We start from the raw sequence: 6,893 nt of genomic DNA on the forward strand, positions 1-6,893 counted from the left end.
CTACTTTTCTTTTAGTAATGACTAGAATGGAACAAACGATTGCAACTTTCATTGTTAAAATTTTTATTCATTGAAATCTAAGTATTGTAAATATTTATGATTATATTAGTTTAAGCAATGGCTATTTTTCTTCTAATAATGATTAAAATGGAAAGAGCAATTACTACTTTAGTTTAAACAGGGGGTATCTTAGTCATGTCACAAAAATTCATTAATGTCAAAAGAGTCCCTAGTGACTTGAGAAAGATTATGACATTTCAATTTCACAGGACCTCATTATCATTTGCATATTTTAGAGAAATTTTTTTTATCATTTTTCCAAGACAGTTTCTCTCTTCTTGTGGCCACTAGAGCCATTGTTTAAGGCCGTCGTTTGAAAAGTAGGGCCTAAAGTGGTTGAGCCTATTAAGCTCAATTATATATCAGGACTTCATTTTGCAAAGTTTGACTAGCTCTCATGGTTGTAAGGTCCCTTGCAAGCCTCAGCTATATTTTTTTTCCAATTTAAAAATATAAAGAAATCTATTTATAATTCCAAAAAAAGTTATGACACATAAGATTAAATCTAGAAAAATAAATTTAAGTCAATTCACACTACAATAAATTTAAATCTAATAAAAAACAGAAACAAAGTAAACCAAAATCCTCATTATCTATAAAAATAATAAATCAAAATTATAATTTAAAAAAATAATAAAAGGGTTTGAAAGGACAGGGCTTTTATTTTTGAGATTAAAAGGGCTGACTTTTTTAAACCCAAATTATCATTTTCTACCTTAAAGTAATGACCCAACCTTGATTATTTATAGGCTTTAAAGGGTTGGCCTAATGAGCTCAACCCTAATTAACAGCTCTAATAGCCACGAATAAAAAAAAAGGAAAAATGATAACTGGAGATCTAATAAGAATATTAATTATAATTACAGATTTTAAGTTATTGAAATTCTAATAGCAGTCGTTATTATTTATAATAAAGTATCTTTTGTTAATTAGCTAAAGATTCACAATAGATTTTTGTAAATTTTCAACAAACGCTACAAAAATTTCCAAGTATCTTTTGTTAATTTTTCTAATATATATATATATAACACATGTATGTATTTATTGATAACAAAAAAGCACAAGTGATTGGCTTGAAAATTACCAATTGTCTCACGTTATAAATAATTTTAAATATATTTTATTAATTTCTCAAGTAATTGATTTGTATATTAATATAAAAAAATTTAAAATTCACAAGTGATTTTTATAAATTTTTAACTAATATTACAAATAATTTCAAGTGTATGGCATTGATTTTTCAACTAACTATTTATATTTTTTTTATTGCAAGTAAGAACCATAGTCTATAATTAATATTTTAATAATTTAGAATATATAATTATAATTAATGTTCTTATGCAATCCCTAATTACTATTTCCCAAAAAAAAATTATTATTACACTTTGAAACACCACAATGGTCCCATGTCATTATTCCCTATTGAGCTACTATTGTATGTAATGCAAGATTCTCTTCTCTTTCTTTGCCTTTTAGCTGCCGTGGGTTATGTTAATCCTCAAAATGAATTAAAATAACTTGATCTTGGATTATTTGAGTAACGGGACCTACTTGATATCTAGGTCTCACTACTTTTTTTATTAAATTTATATTTTATATTGATGAATATTCCTTGCATGTAAAATTCTCTTCTTAATAACTAATGTTGTAAAAACTGCAATGGTAATTGAAATAATTGAACTGCGGATTAGCAATTGACTGGTTTTTTTTTTTTTTTTGGGGCCTAAATCAATTGATTGGTTAATTGCTTGGTTGGATCTAAATCAATCTATAGTCAAATTGGCTTTTATTAAATTAATTTCAATTAATATATTTAAATTTTGTTAAAAAGTATATTTTCGTTTTGCTTGATCATATAAATGAACCCAGTGTCGCATGCGTTTAAATTTTGCTCTCTCTGCACACAGATCTCTAATTCCATTTGCTGTTATATTGTGATAAAGAAAACAAATTAAAATCCATGAGTTAACAAACTCAATTATTTATTATATAGTGATAAAGAATTTAACATAGCTTTTTCTTTATCCTTTCAAGGTTTGGTTTGGATGGAAGGAAAAATGAAAAGAAAATAAAAGGAGAAAATTAAACCAGGAGAAAAAAAATTTAAAAAATAGTACATGTTTTTATTATTTTGGGTTAAATGTTACTTTTACCCTCACAATTTTTTTTTTAAGTTATGCAGATATCCTAAACTCAAAATTAGGTCCTTTTTGTCCTCAATGTTTAAAATGAGCTTCCTCACCATAATGTCTATTTCTGATGAAGTGGGTTCCACAATTTTTAATATTTTTTATGATAAAATATTAGATTAAGAGCCATTTTTGCCCTTAAACCCTGTAGGGCTCTCAAGAAAAAGTTCAGAATACCCATAAACCTTTAAAGAAAAGTTCAACAATAAAAGTGACTTTTAATCTAATATTTTATTATAAAAATAATTAAAATGGTGGGACCCACTCCACCAAAAAAAAGACACTATGACATTAATGGTGGGATGATGAGGTACAACATTTTAAATGTTTAAGGACAAAATAATTTAAAATTAAATTTAAAATACTTGCAACCAAAATAATTTAAAATTAAATTTAAAATACTTGCAACCAATAAAGTTTAGAGATCATAATGATCTTTAACCCTGTTACTTTTAAGAGTTTTTTTTTATTTTTTTTTCATATCCAAACGAAAGGTGGGTGATGATCATCCCCAATAAGTTAGATTTTGATAACTAATCCTTAAAAGATACCTCCTCCCTTCAAATGACCACCAACCAAAATAATTCTTATTACCCTTTCAAACACCCAACGGTCTCATGCATTCCCTATTGACCTATTCTTGTATGTAATTCAAGATTCTCTTCTTTCTTTGCCTTTTGGCTACTCCGAGTACTAATATTTCGAAAATGAATTAAACAAACTTCAACTTGGATTAATATTTGGAAGCCAACTTCTAATTTGCTATGACAATAATTATAATTGGGTTATGTAAAAAATACCCAGAAACTTTTCTTTTCATGAACTTCGGCTACCATTAAGTCAACAATAGTACATTTTTTAACGTTAATGTATTTAAGTAATCTTTGTCCCATTAACTCTTTAACTATATCAATTATCATTTTTTATATTACTCTTTTAATTTGTGCAACATGTAAAGTATCTTACATATATATTATCGTTGAAACTTTAATCAGAGAGAAAAAAAAGGGGGAAGAGAAATGGCAGAGGCAAACATTACCAAAATTAGCATGTGATGGACTCTTCAAAGCATGACTGCTCTTATTACTGGCAGAACCAAAGGAATCGGGTCTCTCTCTCCCCCTCTTTGTCTCTTTCCCTCTCTTTGACTCAACTATGTAGCTTTTATTCAAAAACAACCGCTGTATAGTTGGAACTATATAGTAGTTATTTGGTATAAAACTATATAGTGATTATTGTTCAAATAGCCGCTATATAGTTTACTAAATAACTTGTCTAAAATGACCAAAACTAGGATGAAACTATATATAGTTTTTCTCAAATAACCATTATATATTTGGAAACTATGTAATTGTTATTAACAGAAAACCTTTATGTAGTTTGCAAAAAGGTCTCCATATACCAAAGCTAAAATAAACTAATTACAATTATGTAGACACCTAACATATAATGGTTAAAAACCGCTATATATTCACTCAGAAATATATAATGCTGGAAATTATAATGGTTAAAAATTATTATATATAGATAAAAATAGCTATTATATATATTCTGTTGTATTAGTGACTCTCATGTGTGTGTGTGTTTTCAATTATTAGATTTTTATAGAGAATAATGATTCATGTACTATTATTAGGTATGCTATTGTGGAGGAACTAGCACAACTTGGCGCTGTTGTATACACTTGCTCTAGGAATGAGTCTGAGCTAAATAAATGCTTACAACGATGGACTGCCCAAGGATTTCAAGTTATTGGATCTGTCTGTGATATGGTGTCCCCTACACAAAGACAGGATCTCATAACTAAAGCTTCCACTGCGTTTGATGGACAACTTAATATCCTTGTTAGTAATTAGACATACTAGAAAATATAAGAGTATAATGGTAATTTGTCTTTTAAGTCATAGTTGAGAAGTTGGGACGTTAAATTCATTCATGGTGCATTTTCACTCTTAAACATTTAAAATCATGGCAATCTCTCATGTTCTTAACTTTAATTTTTAAATGACTAGAAAATTACATATGACCTAAATAATTAGATATAAGAACTAAAAATCATATAAATGGATTGTCTTTATTTATACTTCTTTTGGTCATTTTTTAAAATTTTTTTAGTCAATTAATTGTGAAAGTTAATGACAATGGGAAAATGCTACAATTTTAAGCATTTAAGAGTCAAAATATACAAAAAAAAAAACAAGTTTAAGAGCCTAAATGATCTTAGGCATATAATTTAAGGGTCAAATTACCATTTCACCCAAAATATAAATTCTGCTGAGCTGCACACACACATATTACTTCTTTGTTTCAAATAAAAGGCATTTTTGGAAAACCCCTATGTTTTAATATTAATATGTAATGCATTTTATGGAATACCAATCTTTTTTTTTTTAAATTTGTAAAAAGAGCCAAGTAATTTTGATACCCTCCTATTGAAGTTTTAACTAAAAATATATAGAATTTCATAAAATACTTCCTATATTGAAACATATGACTTTCCAAAATCAAAACTTCATATTTGAACAGAGGAAGTACTTTTTCCTTTTCTTACATCACTTGATTATGTTTCATGATTGATTTAGGTTATATATATCTTGAAGATCAAGTCTAAAAGATGTTGGGTTTGATTATAATGTAATTTTTGGTAAGCTAATATCCAATCATTTATATATTAGGTAAACAATGTGGGAACAAATATAACAAAACAAACTCTGGAATATACTGCAGAAGATTTCTCATTTCTAACAACAACAAAATCTAGAATCTTCATACCACATGAGCCAACTTGCACATCCTCTTCTAAAAGCTTCACAATCTGCAAGCATCATTTTCATATCCTCCATTGCTTGCATGTCAGCTATAAATTTAGGATCCATATATGGTGCAATGAAAGGTAATTAATCTCTTTATTTGATTGAGAAGACACAATGATTGATCCTTATAGTTTTTACTTGCTTTGATATTAGTTCTTGTAATTTTTTTTTTTGCTTCAAGTCTCTTTAGTTTATCTTATCTGCAATTTTAGTTCCTTTATTTTTGTATATGCCTAAAAAAAAAATAAAGTGACACGAATGATACTAAATATGCTTACCTAGGCCTATGAGTAACATCACTAATCTTTGTGCTGAGGCAAAATTATGATTCAACATATTGAAACATAGAATATGCAGAACAGAATGAATAACTTTGTTAATATGTTGAATCATAATTTCACTTCCGTGCAGATAATTAATGACATTAATCATAAGTCAACATTGTTAGTGTTATCTTATCGTCCTTTTGGGCATATTAAAAAATAACAAGACTAATGCTAGATACATGATAAGCTAAAGGGACTTAGAGCAATGAAAAAAATTATAAAGACTAATAACTATGTTTTTTATTTGATTTATAGGAAATGAAGAAGGATTATAAATATAACATGTAATTTCATTTAAAAACTTGTTGAAATGCAGGAGCAATAAACCAATTGACCAAGAACTTGGCATGTGAATGGGCAAAAGACAATATAAGGACTAATAGCGTTGCTCCTGACATCACCAAGACACCTCTTCGTGAACGAGTAAACGCTTTAATCTGTCCTTGATTTTGTTCTCTTTTTATTTTGAAAAACATTGATATGTAAACCCTTTTAATTTTATTCAATTTTGAATTAGATTTCTATAATTTATTTTATTTTAATTAAGTTTTTATAGTTTGATCAATTAAATATGTTAATAGTTAAGAGTTAAAAACCTTAAATTTTTTCTTTTTAAAAAAATTAAATTATTCACTTTTACATTTTTATTAAAAAAATTATATAACTTTAGAATTAATTATATAAATTTTATAATTCAAAATTTATATAGCAAGGTGGTGTTTTCTAAATTCATTATATATATATATATATATATAATTTTATAAAATTTAGTAAAAATGTAAACATTGTGTTAAATCAAATTTTCTCTTTGCTTCTTTTGACTAAAAGTATTAAATTAAAATTTCTATAAATATTAAAAGTATTTTTCTTTTGCAAAAGCTAACCATTCATTCATTAATAATTTTAATATTCAAAAACTAATATATTTTATCGATTAAACTATAAAGATTTAATTAAAACAAAATGAATTATAGGGACTTAATTCAAAATCAATGAAAACTTGAAGGAATGTAGATTAATTTTCCTTTTTATTTTGGTACAATGCTTATGTGCATCAAATTATCAAGCCTTGTATTTACATGATTACTAGTACTTATTAACAATAATTTTGTCATTATTGTAATTGTAGCACCTCAAAAATGAAAAGGTTGTCGAGAAGTTCCTCAGCGGGATCCCTTTGGGACGAATTGGGGAGTCAAATGAACTATCATCAATGGTTGCATTTCTCTATTTACCAGCGGCCTCTTACATAACAGGACAAACCATTTATGTTGATGGAGGATTCATAGTGTTTGGTTTGTGAGATACTGAGTATGATCAATTCAGCTTCTCTTTTAACTTGTTCTACACTATCATCTACTAATACTTCTAGGTATTATAGTACTCTAAGTAGAAATGGGACACAACAATGTTCTTATGTATGTCAAGATTACATAATAGTGTCCTTGCCTTACTATATAGGGGGCTCTTTGAGTAGCCTTGGAAACAAGTAGAACAAAAATCTT

At 27.1% G+C, this 6,893-nt stretch overlaps 1 pseudogene; it reads left to right on the forward strand.

Moving 5' to 3' along the window:
* Window positions 1–3,268: 3,268 nt before the first annotated feature.
* LOC129321023 (tropinone reductase-like) lies at window positions 3,269–6,691 on the forward strand (annotated as a pseudogene).
* Window positions 6,692–6,893: the final 202 nt, after the last annotated feature.

This window comes from Prosopis cineraria, unplaced genomic scaffold (genome assembly GCF_029017545.1).
Source record: "Prosopis cineraria cultivar Desert tree isolate PC_DT_omini unplaced genomic scaffold, ASM2901754v1 PC9, whole genome shotgun sequence".
Taxonomy (NCBI): domain Eukaryota; kingdom Viridiplantae; phylum Streptophyta; class Magnoliopsida; order Fabales; family Fabaceae; genus Prosopis; species Prosopis cineraria.